This window comes from Lissotriton helveticus, chromosome 7 (genome assembly GCF_964261635.1).
Source record: "Lissotriton helveticus chromosome 7, aLisHel1.1, whole genome shotgun sequence".
Lineage (NCBI taxonomy): Eukaryota > Metazoa > Chordata > Amphibia > Caudata > Salamandridae > Lissotriton > Lissotriton helveticus.
This window is the reverse complement of record NC_136068.1, coordinates 128,244,553-128,261,489: the sequence shown is the minus strand read 5'-3', so window position 1 is coordinate 128,261,489 and position 16,937 is coordinate 128,244,553. Positions and strand designations below refer to the sequence as shown.

Genomic DNA, 16,937 nt, shown 5'->3' with positions numbered 1-16,937 from the left:
ACAGCAGGTATCGTTCTGAGGTGCTCTAACTTACGTTTGAGGCCTGGCCCCTTATATACAGTGTTTGTGGTTTTTATTACAGTTTACATACATATGATAAAGCTTTGATGTACGGAAAGACATTCCCGGAATCCCCCTTCGGGCCCGTTCCCACACATATCTACAGTAGAAGTCCCCACCCTGGTCACAGCAGGTGATGACTATCGCGCAGCTGGATATTCCGCCAATTCATGGAATGCGGGGTTCGATCGGATCTCATGGGGTGGGGGCTTTGATCAACTCGGGGGTCCTTTGATGAGGGAAGCTTTCTATTGCACGGGGAGGGGCAAGGGATAGTATCGGCAGAGCCGGGTGTCGGCCTGGGAACGGGGAAGACAAACGGGCACACGGGGAAAAGGGGGTTTGCATCTAAGGGCCGGGGATCATGAAAGGGAAGAAGGGAGGTGTCGCGCTGGGAACAGGATGAGGGCCTGGGGCAGAGCAGCGCCGAAGAGGGGTTTATGACTCAAGGCAGGTGCAAGCAGGGGGTTGTCAGCATGTGGGGGCTGCCTGCGAGGCTAGGAGAGGGAGAGACGCGCTGGTTATCAGAAAAGGGCAGGGAAGCCATGGTGTTCAAAATGGCGGCTGTTTACGTGCACGAAAGGGTTCGAGAAGAGCAAGAGGGCGCCGATAATGTTGACGGTTTCAGCCTAACTTTCAACAGTCCTCCCTTTTCAACATATCTAGCCAACTTGCTTACTCAATGTCAATTTTCATCAAATTCCTAACCTCGGTATCATACAATGCCCTCACGCGTTCGCTTCCAAAGTCCGTAGTTTTGGGGAAAATACAACTTGCACATAAAGAACACAGAGGTGGCAGACATTGAATTCCTAAGCATAGACCACATATTACAACTACAGGAATCAGGATAATGGTGAGCAGTCTCCAGCCCCAGTTCTTAACGGTGTCCCAGAACCAACCACCAAGCGACCATTCTTCTTGTTCTTGGTGGACTTCCGAAGAGAGTCTGTGAAGGTGTTCGATGGCTTTGTACACTGAGGGTGAGTTGTCCGGTATGTATGTACAACAGCTGGACCCAATAATGCGGCATGCTCCTCCACGGTCCGCCAGAACCACATCTAGAACCAGGCGGTTCTGAAGAGCCACCAGACGGACCGCTTGGAGCTCGGCAGTGTTGTTAGCAAAGATACCAGCTGTGATGTTCATGGTTGTTTCAACTGCCTGAGTCAGATGTCGGATGGCGCGGCTGTTCGCCATCGGGCCCCAGAGGGGGACGAGTCCTTTCATAGCATCGAGGAACTGCGCTCCTGTTGAGTCGGCTTGCTCAATGTCTTTGGCTCGTTTTTGTCTATGGTGATCCGCTGGGGCCACATAAGTCGGGGGAAGGACGAAGGAGATGAAACAAGTGCCCCCCCAGCCTCTGGGGAGCCAGGTGTAGGCCTTTGTGCCGCAGACGAAGTACATGTTTGGGGATGACACAAAGGATGGTGGATCCGTGGAATCCAAAGTTCTGGTGAAGCGGCAGGCGCTGTGGCCCACCAGCTGTGTCCCAAGTCCTTCTACACACATGTGGCCTGTGACGTTGATGACCGACAGGGCTACAGTCAGAGTGGCAGCCGTTCGTTTCCGCAGATAAGAGAAGGTGGGTCTGGATGGATTGTTAAACACCTGCATTTCGATTCGTTCCTTTTCAGGGATGTCCACGTGGATTGAGTCGTGGGGGGTCAGCGGGCAGAAGTGTGTCTTTGTTTTGTTCCGCCCGACCCCGTGAGAAAAATGCGCTGCGGTTCTGCTGGAGGTGGCATTGTCCTTATAGCTTTCTTGCAGGAGGATCAGCCAAGCAAGGCAGGAGCCGTGAACAGAGAAAGGTGAAGGGATGAATGGTATCGAGTGTCCAGTGGCGTGGGGTAGCAACCCACAGATCCAGCAGTTGGTGGCATTGGTGGCAAGATTGTGTTGGTGAAGTAGCTGCACGAAAGAGTTATTCCAGAACTCCTTTCGCCTTTCTCTTAGTTGAGGAGAGAGCGAAATCAGATAATGTTCCTTCATGGTGGTAGGCTGAGCAGTGGTTAGGAATGCTTCGTGAGCAGGTGCATGTTCCTCCATAATCCAGAGCGTGGTCATGAGGAGAAAGCAGAAGAGGATTGTGATGAAGAGTACAATTGTCTTTGAGCTGTGAAGTTTGTCTGTTCTTGGGTTTCTGTAGCGGGTATTTCCTGTTGCTTCCATCATCTTCTTATCTGGCGCTTCCATCATCTTCGAGGTGCTCGGTAGCGGGCAGAACCACAGACTTTGTTTAGTTCTCTCCCGGTGACCCTTGGTTGTGTCTAGGTCACCGTTCTGAGATTTTAACTCGGTCCGTGGCCTACTTAGCCGAAGCTCCCTCCTTTCGACGCAGGAAATACCCTTCTCTAGATGGCACAGTGGGATCAGAGAATTTTGAAAGTTCAAGCGCTTCAGTATCCGGATAGCAGGCCAGTGACGGTCGGTCCTTGTTCAGGAGCTCTTCTTGGTTGTCGATGTTTTCCGTCGTGGCTAGGGTCGGAGAGACCTTCTTGCAGTGGTGTGCATGCAGCCAGTGCCGTTTCCCCTCCACACGAAGAGCCGTCCGGGTGGTGATTAACACTTGCCAGGGGCCCGTCCACCGGGGTTCCAAACTCTTCGATCGCTGAAAATTTCGGATCAGCACGAAATCCCCAGGCTGGATGGTGTGGCCCGGACCCCTGGAAGCATCGGGGATGGCCTGCTGCACCTGCTGATGAATGACAGACAGAGTTTCAGTCAATTTATACAGGTAATCAGACATTAGGACGTCCGGGACGTCATGAATGGAGGTAGGTTTTGGGGCAGACCAGACACTCATGGGTCGACCGAAGACAACTTCATAAGGAGTTAAGTGATGTCGGGTGGGAGTAGAGCGCATCGATAGTAATGCCAGTGGGAGGGCGTCTGGCCATTTCAGACCCGTGGTAGCCACTATCTTGGCCAGTTTAAGCTTTAGTGTGGCATTGTGTCGCTCAACAAGTCCGGCAGATTGGGGGTGGAAGACTGCATGAAATTTTTGTTTTATGCCCAATCCCTTTAAGATGAGCTGGATAACTTCGGCTATGAAGTGGGGGCCATTATCACTCCATAAGATACGACAGAGGCCGTAACGGGGAAAAAATTCCTTTAACAGTACCTTTGCAGTGGCCATAGCGGTGTTGTCACGGGTTGGATATGCTTCCACCCACTTGCTAAATGCGCACACCACAACAAGTACATATTTTAGGCCCTGGCACCTGTCTAGCTGGATGTAGTCCATCTGCAGGACTTCAAATGGGTGGTTTGGGACCCCAAATCCCCCCCGGGGTACTACAGTTCCTTTCCCGGGGTTGTGTTGCAGGCATATTAAGCATTGTTGGACCAGGCGTTTGGCGGAATCTGGGATTTTATCATTGTGCCAAACTCTGGAGACAAGTTCGATCATGGGGGCTGACCCTATGTGGGCAGGGGAGTGTGCCATGGTCAGAATGGGAATCAGGTATGAGTCAGGTAGCAACCACTTGTTTGTGGCTTTTGTCCGCCAGCAGCCTTCGTCATCTTTCACTCCCACCCGTGTCCATTCAGTCAGTTCGTGTTGTGTGCTAGCCGTTTGAATGTCTCTGATAGTGTCCTTAGCGTCAGTCCAGTTTTCTGCTTGTGACCTGGTCACGTACATACGCGTGGTCGTCCTATTTTCAGCTGTCGTTCGGGCAGTGATGTCGGCTAGCGCGTTTCCCTGTCCAATAATGTCCGTCACCCTTTTGTGTGCCTGGCATTTGATGACCGCAAGCTTTTTGGGGAGAAGGACAGCTTCGATCAAGGCGGAGACTAGATCCCCGTGTAGAATGGGTGTGCCGTGTGAGGTCAAGAATCCCCTCTCCCTCCAAAGGAGTCCGAAATGGTGAACCACCCCGAAGGCATACTGGCTGTCGGTGTAGATGTTAGCTGTGATTCCTGCTGCTAGGATGCAAGCTCGTGTTAGGGCAATTAGTTCCGCTGCCTGAGCAGATCGTTGCGTGATGCGGGCTGTCTCGATTACAGCTCGAGCCGTGGTGACTGCATAGGCAGCGGAAGTGGTGCCATCGGGGAGTTTGATGCAAGAACCGTCCACCCACAGCTCCCCGTCGGGGTCAGGGAAAGCCGTGTCTCTGAGGTCAACCCTACTTCTAGTCTGTTCGTCTGTGAGAGTCACGCAGTCATGTATAGGGTGAACATTGGGATCGTTCTCTGGTAAGGGTAACAGAGTTGCCGGGTTCAGTGTGGTGCATCTTTTCAGGGTGATATGGGGTGCAAGCAAAGTCAGTTCGTATCCGGTCAGTCGTGCGCTCGTCAGGTGTTGCGTCTTGGTTTGGTTCAGGAGGGTGTCGACTGCGTGGGGTACCAATACCGTGAGGGAATTCGAGAGTACGATCCCCTCACTCTGTCGGATAGAGATTGCAGCAGCAGCCACGGCTCGAAGGCAGGCAGGTAAGGCCCTGGCTACAGGGTCAAGAGTGGCAGAGAAGTAAGCGCACGGTCGTTGTCTCGGGCCAGTGGCCTGGGTCAGGACGGACAAAGCGCACCCCTCCCTTTCGTGAGTGTAAAGGGAGAAGGGCTTTCTGTAATCTGGGGTACCCAGGACAGGGGCCGAACAAAGGGCATCTCGTAGTTCAGTGAAGGAGGTCTGACACTCAGGGGTCCAAGGGAGAGGGAAGGGGATGTCTTTACTTAGCAGAGAAAGCAGCGGTTTCACAATGAGGCTAAAGTTTGGTAACCACTGTCGACAGAAGGAGGTGAGGCCCAGTAGGGAGCGAACCTGTTTCTGGGTCTTAGGGACAGGAGTTTCAAGAATGGTTCGGATCCGGTCGGGAGTGAGTTTCCTTCCTTCTTTGGACAAAAGGTGGCCTAGGTAAGTGACTTGGGGTTGGCAGAATTGCAACTTCTTCTTGGAGACCTTGTGACCACTTTCCGCAAGGAAGTGTAGGAGTTGAATGGTGGCGGTAACCGCTAATGGGGTAGTGTCAGCTGCCAAAAGGATGTCATCGACATATTGTACCAACACCACTCCATCGGGTAACTGGACTTGATCCAGTTGTCGTTTTAGGGCCTGGCTGTAGATGCTAGGGCTTTCTGTGTAGCCCTGGGGTGCTCGGCAAAACCTATATGAGCGGGCTTTTAGGGTAAAGCCGAAGAGATATCGGCTGTCTGGGTGGATGGGGATGGAAAAGAATGCATTTTTGAGGTCGATGACAGTGAAGGTGGTGGCAGTAGGAGGAATCAAAGTCAGGATGGTGGTGATGTCTGAGACCACAGGGTACTGAGGTACCACCACTTTGTTGATCTCTCGGAGGTCGATGATAAAACGGTATGCTCTCTCATCTCCCTCTCCCTGTTTCTTGATGATGGGCAAGATAGGGCTGTTGCAAATGTTGCTAACCACTTCCTCTACCACTCCTGCGTCTATCAGTGACTGGATAATCTTTACCAATGCCTTCTCGCCCTCGGGCGATATCCGATATTGTGGAAGTTTTGGGAGTGTTGCGTCTGGTCGGACAGTAATGTGCACTGGGTCAATCAACATACGTCCTACGTCCGAATCCGTTTTGGCCCACAGATACGGAGGCAGAGTGTCAAGCAGGGATGCGTCAGTGTCGGTGATGGAAAACATGTGTTGGGGAGAGCAATGTCTAAGCAGAACGGGGTTGTCGTAAAGAAACACCCGAACTCCATCTTGAGAACATCTGATCGTCGCTCGGAAGTGTTTTAGTAAGTCAAGTCCCATAATGGCGTCAGGGCTATTGGAGGAGAGCAAAAACGTGGTGTCAGTGGTGTTGTTTTCTACGTCAAAGAGAATCGGGGCAGACAAAGGGTTAGTTGAGGGCGTTCCGTCGAAACCTGTCGATGTTATGAGTGAGCCAGACAAGGGTGCCCTTGGAATCAGTCGTTTAGATAACGCGCTACGGGTTGCGCCAGTGTCTACCAGAAATGGAGACTTGGTACCCAGGACCTTAGCAGTGACGTAAGGGCCCTGCTGGTCAACATAGAGCTCGACTGGATCCCTCCCTTGCCCTTGGCTGTCCTATGCGAAGTCGTGGGCGTCCTCATAGTCGGATTGCTGATATTGGTTCTGCCTGGGTCGATCAAACGTATTTGGTCTGCCTGATCTGTCGTTAGTCGTGTCATTTGGGGGCCCTCGCTGTTGTCCCTTATTTCTCAGTCCATTTGCTATGTCCCTGGGGTCTCTGTTTTTGATTATTTCCAAAAGAACTGGGCACTGGGATTTCCAATGGCCAGTTCCTTTGCAGAAAGCACACTGGTTCTCTCTAAGGTCTGTGCGTCCACTGTAGGAAGTCAGAGTGCGGTCCTGGGGAAATGTAGTCTTAGGGACGTTCGTCTGGTAATTTCCCCGATATTGGTCTCGTCCTATAGTCACCCCTTGCAGTTTGGCAATCATCACCCTCTCTTTCAGGTCCTTTTTCTTTTTCTCTGTTGCCCTATCGTTTTCATTTTTCTGATGTTCATAATATTGGGCCATTTGGAGAATAGCTGTAGGTTTGGAGGCTGCCCAACTACTCTCGCTGGCCTGTAGTTTCTGGGAGATCTCCGATGACAGACCCTTAACATAATTCTGGACAAACAGATGGTGTCCGGTTGCAGTGGTCATGTCCTGGCCGCTGTAATCAGAGAACACCGTTTCAAACCGGGAGAAGTATTCCGATACATCCTCCTGGGGTTTCTGGCGACAGGCTGTTACTATCGACCAGTCCACTTTCTTTTCTGGAATCAGGGTTTTTAATTTCTCTACGATTCTATCCGGAAGGTCTAGAATGGATTTCAAAGGCTTTTGTCCTGGTCCCCGTTGTTTATCCAGATCATCGAGTTGTGACCAGGTATGTCCAAACAGCTCAAGGTGGTCGACTTTCCGGATTTGCTTCCATACATCAGCTGGTAGACATAACCCAAAGAACAAGTCGATGTCAGCCAGGGTCATAATCGTTGAACCCAGGGCTGTACCCAATTCAGTATAAAAGGCAGTGGGGTTTTTACGTAGGTCGGGCAGAGATTTCCGGAATGTCAGAATCTCTTGCCGGTCCCAGGGCTGGTAGACCCAGTTGTACACTACCCTTCCTTTTGCATCCTGGTGGTTTGCATCATCGTTAGTCCCTGAACCTCGGGGTGGTACCCAGTAAGGGGCAGCCTCTCGTATTGGCATCATGGTGTTAGGTTGTTCAGTTTGAGGTTCGGTTGCTACGGGTGTCGCGGGTTTAGTCCCCGATTCTCGTTCAGTGAGGTGGCGGAAAACCTCAAGCGTACGCGTAAGGAGGTCCGACACATCACACTCGCCCTCTTCCCCGATATCGACCTTCCGGTACAGAGCCGTTAGGTTCTCGGGACCTTTGTCTCGATATCGGTCCTCGTATGCATTCAAGATATGGTAACACAGTCGTACGGTAAAATGTCGTCTGTGACTCCCAGTATATGAGTTAAACACATCCGTGATGTGCTCCTCACCTTCCTTCCTTCCTATCAGTGCTTTTGCTATCCGGTCGATCCCTGCTCGCTCATCTTTGCTTAGTCTGTTTGTTCTTGCAGGGCCAGCCCCTCGAGTCTCAGGGTCGCCTAACGTTGTCGTTGATGCAGTATTTAACACAAAGGGTTCGGCAGGCACAGAGGCAATGGGGGCCGAAGCTGTGGCGGTACTTTCGTTTGCACCTGGGGGTGGTGCGTGCTGCGCTAGGGGTTGGGAAGGGGCATATGGAGGGGGCATGTAGATGATAGGAGGACCTAACAGCAGATCCTCGTTGGCTCGTTGTTTCGAGGGTAAATCAGGGTAGAGCGTGGAGGAAGTTCTAACCGGACACTGGCTCGATGTTTCCATTTCTAGTTTCTGTTTAGCTTTCTCTCTTTCTTTTATCTCTTTTTCCAGTTTCTGGGCGGCTAGGTGGGCTGCTTTTCGCAGCTCTTTTCCCAACCTACTCTCAGTTTTCTTTTTACGTTGTTCAGTTTCTTTGCGCCACATGCCGAAACTATCAAGCATAGTGGGTGTTGTCTTGCTTTTACCAAGGGCTGTTTCTAGCGCTTTTATTTTATCATCATCGAAGGATCCTATCAGTGGCCACTGGCTTTCTCGATCCTTTTTCGTGTATTTATGCCATAGTTTGCTATAGGCTATAGAGATCAATCCATGCTTTGTGAACATGTCCTTATTAGGGGTGCCTTCCAGTGGGGCTGGATGGTCCATCTCTAATAGGCGGTCCGGGCTAAACAGGCTACTAATCAGTGGGGAGAAGACAGACATGACGGCTCGTAACGAGGGACAAAAAGTCAGCACTGCCTATCTTATCACTGTGTGCAAAGACTGGACAGAATATTTCTATTCTACGTTGTTTGCAGGCAGTGAATACCTCATGAATCAAATAACAAAAAGACCAATAAATATTCAATGGGGAGAATGAGTAGGTCCGCAAAGATCTGCGTTACCTACCCCTTTCACTATCTGCAAAAAGGGAGGTCTCTTCCCTGTTTGCAGACAGAGAATCTCCAGAAAACAATAGTTTTGCGAACAACAGTTCAGTTTCAAGTAATTATTCAGTGGGGGAGAAAAAAAATAGGCACGACGGCTGCCTTACCTATCCTCCACTGTTTGCAAAGAGAGAGCCTGTTGTTTCTCCGTTTGCGGACAGCGAATCTCCAAATAAATAAAAAGAGCAATACTAGTATTTCCTAAACAGTCAAGCAATTATTTCGCAACTTGTCGTGTTTACACGACCTTACCCGGACCGCATGGACAGTTTCTTGTCTTCCGAATCCAGCGCCCGATCGTCCTCTCTTCTCCGTTATCCTCGCGGCACTCCTGATGGTTCCCAGTCAGGACCGTAGATCACTCGAGAGAGGTCTGTTCGGAACCAGTGAAGTTCGGATGATCGGCTGTCAGACGAGGGTCTATCGGACAGGCGCGCTCCCGATCGTTGCAGTCGTTCACTCTGTCGTCAGGACCTCTCCCACTGGATCCACGAGTCGCTGATGGGCCCCACGCTTGGGACGCCAATTCTAAACGGGTCAAACGCTACCAACCAGAATATAAGGTTCTTAAGTATTGCCCGGCGGTGTCGCCTCTTGAACCCACAAGATATTTAACAAATGAAGAGGCAGGCGCTGGAGACTGGAAGGCAGGAAACAAGGTTTTATTTTCTCCGGAGGAGAAACACGTCAGTTGGACAGCAGGTATCGTTCTGAGGTGCTCTAACTTACGTTTGAGGCCTGGCCCCTTATATACAGTGTTTGTGGTTTTTATTACAGTTTACATACATATGATAAAGCTTTGATGTACGGAAAGACATTCCCGGAATCCCCCTTCGGGCCCGTTCCCACACATATCTACAGTAGAAGTCCCCACCCTGGTCACAGCAGGTGATGACTATCGCGCAGCTGGATATTCCGCCAATTCATGGAATGCGGGGTTCGATCGGATCTCATGGGGTGGGGGCTTTGATCAACTCGGGGGTCCTTTGATGAGGGAAGCTTTCTATTGCACGGGGAGGGGCAAGGGATAGTATCGGCAGAGCCGGGTGTCGGCCTGGGAACGGGGAAGACAAACGGGCACACGGGGAAAAGGGGGTTTGCATCTAAGGGCCGGGGATCATGAAAGGGAAGAAGGGAGGTGTCGCGCTGGGAACAGGATGAGGGCCTGGGGCAGAGCAGCGCCGAAGAGGGGTTTATGACTCAAGGCAGGTGCAAGCAGGGGGTTGTCGGCATGTGGGGGCTGCCTGCGAGGCTAGGAGAGGGAGAGACGCGCTGGTTATCAGAAAAGGGCAGGGAAGCCATGGTGTTCAAAATGGCGGCTGTTTACGTGCACGAAAGGGTTCGAGAAGAGCAAGAGGGCGCCGATAATGTTGACGGTTTCAGCCTAACTTTCAACAGTATGTTTTGATGAAACTTGCAACATGTATCCAGTAGGTCTACAAAAGTCTCATTAACTTTGGGATTTATTGCTTACTTTTACAAAACTGAATGGGCTACATGGCTGGCCTTTGTACAGGCTACAATGCTCTCAATGACCTACATCACATGATGCCAGCTGAAGAGAGAAGCATTTGGTCCCACTGTTACTTTTCTTATAAAAGATAGTAGATAATAGAGAACTTGGCGATTTCACATTCGTAAATCAACCAAGGTGAACAGTCATCAAAAATCATCCGCATTAGACCTTTTATTCAACTGCGCATATAAAACAGGTTCATACACTCACTCAATTTCCCAACAGGAGACTGCACTTGGAAATGGTAGGGAGTTCACCTCATCACTTAGTTCTATGGTATGAAGAATGATGTGAAGGCTTGTTTGATCAGTTTGTTTTTCAGAAGTCTTCTGAATAGCAGCTGATGCAGTTGTGCCATCAAGGATTTACTGGGCGTGCCCCATCCCAGGACCCTGTACTCAAGAGAGACCAGCTCCAGTCCATTTGCTGCTTATATTACCTTCAGTGAAGCTAGGACAACTGTCGAGCATTTCATTTTCCACAGGCACTAATTTCATGCCTTACATTTTCCTACGCCTCTACGCTATTTATTTGCAGTGTGTGCCTCTCTACTAAAAGTCCCCTTTTCACTCCCATGATTCTCAAGACAAAGTAATGTTTTGTTTGATGAAGGGAATCAATCTCTCAATGTTCATGTAATTTACATTCAGTCTAAACAGAATAGAAATGGTGTCAAACTATTGCTCTGTATAACAAGAACCAGTTGAGAAAGAGCCTTAACACTGAATTCTCTTAAGAAGTTAAAGGCTAGTTTGGAATCACTGAACTGGGTCTGGGTCACAGGCAGCCCAATTGTCTTCCATCGAGATGGGCGAGTTGTGAGGGTGGGAGAACAATTGTATGCCAACCTCATTAGTTTCTTCCTTGAAATCAGTCAATATTTTATTTTTGGTTTCTGAAAGTAGAATATTCTCCTTGGAACAAAAGTAGAACAAGCAGATTTCTTAAGAAGAGCTGATGTGGAAGAAACGGGAGCCCCTAGATTGACTCCCAAAATAGGATTGTGGCCCCCCCTTATAGATCCGGTATTTGGATAGAGAGGGTTATAGGTGCCCCTTCCACATACTGAATCAGAAGAGATGTATCAATGTTTTGTGACCGAAAATTAAAAGTAAATCATTGAAAAATCCCTGACTCCCTTACTGCGCTGGTATGCCAGTCGCAGAAGGGAGTGTAAACAGAGAAAAAGTTTGTTGGGGAGTATGCAGTGGTCCAAGGGACCACTGGCAACTCTCAACATTTTTTTTTACCAAATATGTTTTCTTTTCAAATACAGCACTTCCTTCAAGGAAAACAGTCTGCCTTTTAATAAAGTAAACTTTTTTTTGTTTTGAATGCAATCATACACATGGTGGTCTTCTGACTCCAGCAGGCCACCATTCCAGTGACGGCCACCAATCGAAGTGAGTCACAATTCGTGACCCACCTCATATTCATGCAGTAGGTCGGATTACAACACACTAAAAATCATAATTTTACCGTCCGATCTATAAGTACACACTTTGGTTATTAAATGTCTTTACTGATCACAAAAATGCTAGTCACTAATTATAACCTGCTATTTCTGGTTTTGTATATCAACATTATTTTTAACCACCAGCCTACTACTGAACCGAAAATGACTTTGGTAAAATGTCTTTTCACGCCCATACAGTTCACAAGGGGCTTTCACAAAAAAAATCATTCACACTAATGTTCCAAGTACGTAACACGAGTGTGAACAGGATCCATTTACTGCTAGTAGCATCACACATAATATAAAGCACATTTTGATTCATAAATGCTGCTCAATGTGCCTAGGATATGTATCCTTTTAGTTTATCTCGCTCTCCAATTTCAGTTCCTTTCCACGAACATTCTCTCAAATATTCAGAAATATAGAACATCATCCCAAGAGTCGTGTCTGCATGCAAAGGAAAGGTTCAATACAAAGAGGTGGACTAGCCAGTAAGAGAAAAAGGCATTTCTTGGCACAACAGTGTCTTTGTAATGTCTGACATGAGAATGTTACTGGCCAAGCCAAATGGCCTCTCAGAGGCACTGACATGTCAGGAAAACTTAGATTTCTAGTGTTGCTAATGCCAAACCACTGCATGCAGCTCAACTCTACCTTTACTTTGCGGCCTTTTTGAGGCTTGGGCGGAGGACTAGGAAAGTTCAGTGGAATCAACTTTCCACGCTACTACCTTCTGTCAATTTGGTTACTAAGCGTGGCTCAGGATATGTGTCTTGATCTACATGTGTGACAGATAATTTTTGTTACAGAATGAAAACAGAATTTAAAGTCCCACAATAAGACTAGTTTATCTACAATACCTTTTTGGAAATTGTAAACAGCAGAGGCAAATTGTAATCATATTTATATAGCACGTACTACCCCAATACGAGGTGTTGAAGCACTTTTCAGCAAGTAGTGGTGGACATGTGTCTGTAAGTTTGATTGAAAAAGATAAAGGAGAGACAGAGGAGGGAAGAGTTTAGATAGTGTTATGTGGGAGACCATATTAGTTAGATGAGGTTTGGGATGAGTTGAAGGAGGGATAGAGGAGGGAATAGCCTAGAAAGGGTTATTACGGAAATCATAGTCTTAAAATGAGGTTTGGGATCAGTCAAAGGAAGGACACAGGAGGGAAGAGTCTAGAAAGGGTTATATGGGAGATCATAGTAGTCGATTGAGGTTCCAGGTGAGTCAAGGAGGGATAGAGGAGGGAACATTCAAGAAAGGTTTTTAGGGAGATCATAGTAGTAGAATGAGGTTTAGGATGAGTAAGAGAGTGGAGTTAGAGGATATACTGAGTGAGCGATAGGATGAGACAGAGTAGTGCATCAAGGGAGTTGGAAGGCTTTTTTTTCTTTCAACAGCAGGAGTAAAGTAATAAATATATAGATAAAGAACTACATTGAATGTATGTACATGTATACGAAAAATAATAAAGAGCTAATAAATTGTATTGTATAAAGTTCCATATGTGCAAGTATGGATAGAGAGTTAGAAATTCAGATTTTCAGGTGTTGCTGTACATGAAAGCGAATTTATTTGTGGATGTTTCCTCAATACTTAAATAGTGAAGCACTATTAGATGCAATTATTATGCTCATATTTACAGATTGTGATATATAAATAAAATAAACAGAGACCCATAAGTATCTAGTTAAATAACTTATATGAAAAGTATGCAGTGCCTATATGCATGTTAAGCATAAAATAATGTATAAATATATATACATATATGACCAAACCCCTCGTAAACAAAGATGACGACGCTCAATATGAATTGCTGTGATGTAATATGCTTCATCAAGAAATGAATTTGCAATAGTATACTTGATGCAAATATTACGATTTATTTTAAGGCAGAATGGACATTAAGCATTCTGACCATAACAGAGTCTGTTCTCAATGTATGTTATCACGCCATGCAGTAAACAATGTAAATACAGAAGCAAAATGGCACATCGCCATTGGTGAACAAAGCTGCAGAGCCACCGAAAAACTTTTGATCGCACAGCATTATGCACTTTAAACTTTCCTGGAAGCATTGTCATCCTTGTTGTTTACAAAGGGTTTGGTGAGAAATTACAGACTATTGCTGATTCTGAATGAGACGACGTGCCCTTTGGTTTGGATCACGGTGACAGCCAGCAAGACAGGGCACGTATATGTATATATTTTTTTTCCAACCATAAGTAATATATACATTTGTTAAGCACACCTAAAGAATATCCATATATTTTTAAACCATAAGTAGTATATATATTTGTACAAAGAAATGTACATATCTAAATATATACATATAATTAAAATATACATGTTTACATGCATAGGCATATGCTGTACGTTTGTGTTCGAGTGTGGTGGTCATGTAGGAAAGAGCCAACTCTTCAGTAGTCTTCTGAAAGCAAGATAGTTATCCGTGGCTCTCATGTTTGGGGGTAATGTATTCCATAGTCTGGCTGCTCTAACAGAGAAAGTTGTACCACCCATGTTTTTTTTATTATATGCTGGGGTTTTGAGGTCAGGTGCCAATCTGGAGCGGAGGTTCCTTTGTTGTATGTATGTGGTGATTTTATTCCCGATGAAAAAAACAAGTCTTGTTCTATGTATTGCTTTGTGGGCGATACCAAGCAGCTTGAAGATGGATCTTCTGGTAACCAATAACTAATGTAGGGCCCTCAACGCAGGGGAGATATGGGCTCGTGGAGAGTTCTGAATTCGATGAAGTCTTTCATAATTAATAAAGATGATCCGTGGTAGAGGCTATTGGCATAATCAAGCTTAGACTAAAGAAATAGTAGCTTGGACCTTGTGTGGAAATTCTAGGGTCAGGGAAGATGCGTCTCAGAGTTTTCATAGTATAGAATATAATCTTGCTAACTTGTCCACTTGGAGTTTCATTGATAATTTGGAGGCTATGGTAATTCCAAGGTTTTTTACTTACTTAGATACTTTAGCAGGTGGACCCAGATCGTCAGGCCAGGAGCAGAGTGGGTCATAATTTTTCTAATCTCCACATGTGAGTTTTTCAGTTTTGGAAGCATTCAATTTGAGGTGACTCCATGTCATCCACTGATCAACGGTTCTGAGGCAACTGAAGATTTTTGAGTTTCCAATGTATTTGGGGTTTTCCAGTTCAATACGTTTTTATGTGTCATCTGCATAATTATAGCATTTGAAGGTAGGATGTGATTCAGTTGAGAACAGTCCTCTCTATGCTGATTTCATAGAGTCTTTGGATTAGCGTACCATGGTCAACTGTGTTGAAGGCAGCAGAGAGGTCCAAGAGAAATAGTGCAGCGACCCAGTTCCGGTCTACTGTCTTTTTAAGATTACCCCAAATGGGGATGAGGGCAGATACTGTGCTTCTTACTGGACAGAATCCTGTTTGGAAGTCAGTAAGAATGGCGTTATCTTCAATGAATTGTGACATCTGGGGGGATACTGCTCTTTCTATCAGTTTACCCAGAAGAGGTCCATTCGTAACAGGCCTGTAGTTGTTTGAGACACCTGGGTCCCGTTTTTTTTTTTTTTTTTTTTAAATAATGGGTGCATGTATGACTTGTTTGAGTCTTCTGGTAAGATTCCTGTAGTTAAAGAATTATTGATGATTTTTCCTACTGGTGTGGCAGCAGAGATAGTTAAAAGAATGTTCTTGAAGATATGTGGTGGACAAGGGTCAGAGCGGCAGCCGGCTGGCCTGCTTGCTTTGACCAGATTAATAAATTCATCAACAGCTTTGTTGTTTGGTTAATTAAAAAGGTAACAATGTTACATATGTTCATGCTTTGATTAAGTATTCATGAAACCCGTAGTTCATAAAATACACTATAGCTCCTCATAACATTATTCCATTCAATAGGTCTTTACATCTTCTCAGTATAATCAAGTAGCATAATTCCCTTCCTTTATAAAATGTAGCAAATACAATTTTTCATTTATAGTAAAAGGGATAGTTCATGCCAGACTATGGTTTTTAAGTGCCAGTTTGTGAGCCTTGAGGTACTTTAACAGTTTACAATTCCAATGAGGATCTGACAGATCAAGGCCTTGTATAATAGCTGCCCTACATATCCTGATCTCTCTGGCAATAAAATATTTCCTTAGTAAAGTGACTTGTGCTGTATATAAACAAGGGCATATACAAATTAAGTGACCACAAAGTCTGCATGTTGTGGCTCCATTTTGCTTCCAGCTCTGTTGATCCGCTGTTGATCCGCTGTTGACGGTAGCTGACTAAAACAAAGTGTCATCAATCTTTTTTTTAGGTATGCCGGAAAGGTCAGACTTCAGTAGGGTGCAGTTTTATATTCTTGTAGTTTTTAATCACCATCCTGGTGTATGCTCATTGGCTGAAGCGGTTTTTATCTAATAACAGAGAGTGAAACTTTGCTGCTTAATTTCTAACATGTTTGTAAAAGATAGGTACTTCTTCCACAACTCAACTGTACTGGTGGATGACAAAGCTTTAAAAAGATATTGATTATATATGGATTTTTTCTATCATTTTCGGCTTCTGACCATAGAGCCTTATAGAGTGGCGAATTTACTGAGTTTAGTTTTATTTTGTACCAGCTTTTTATGGTTGTGTGCATTCTCCCTACTGTTTCATTTATAGTACGAATTCTAAGCGCACCTGTGCTTGTGATGCATTTTGAGATAGTTAAAAGACCCGTTTGTAAGTTGTGACCTGCAACTTATTCAGAAGTGTAAAATCTTTTCCTTGTAAGACAATGCTAGTGTAGGATGTATTTGGGAGCATATTGCTGTTATTACAGACAACAGTGTTTTAAAGGACCCTCCAGGTTTTTGGCTAATGTGCCTAAAGTGAATGCTAGCGCGTTTGCCCTTTTTGACATGTAATTCTTCTGTTCATGGTAAATTAGTCTTTTGTCTATGTAAACTCCCAAATACGTGTAGCTGGTTACTTCTTCCAGCAGCTTTCTGGCTATCCAGATTTTCAGTAAAGGCCCTGAGCAATTTTGAACAAACATGGTTTTGGTTTTTAATATATTAATTTCCAAGTTGTTGACAATGACATATTCATGCATTTCAGCCAGTGACCTCAGGAGGACAACTTAGGTAACACTTATTTATACCACGTCATCTGCGTATGAGAGATGGGATATGGTTATTTTGCCCAGGCGTGGTGGATGGGAGTTGGTCTGGTCCAGCCGTGGTGTTAGAGCTAACACGAACAAGTTGAACAGGTGTGGGGTCAGCTCCCACCCCTGATTCATAAATTCACTTTGAAGGAATGCAGAGGCTGGGATAGCCTACTTTTGGAGGGGATTGTTGGAAGCGGGTTGGTGGTTGTCCTTTCTTTTAAATAGGAGTGCAACAGATCTGCTTTGGTTGTGTAATGATTTGGCAGTTTGTTAGTAAATTCTTGAGTCA

General features: G+C 46.1%; 1 protein-coding gene across 5 annotated transcripts in view; it reads right to left on the bottom strand.

The window, feature by feature from the left end:
* GMEB2 (glucocorticoid modulatory element binding protein 2) overlaps positions 1 to 16,937 on the bottom strand; it is a 127,054-nt gene that overhangs the window by 64,073 nt on the left and 46,044 nt on the right. The window lies entirely within an intron of this gene.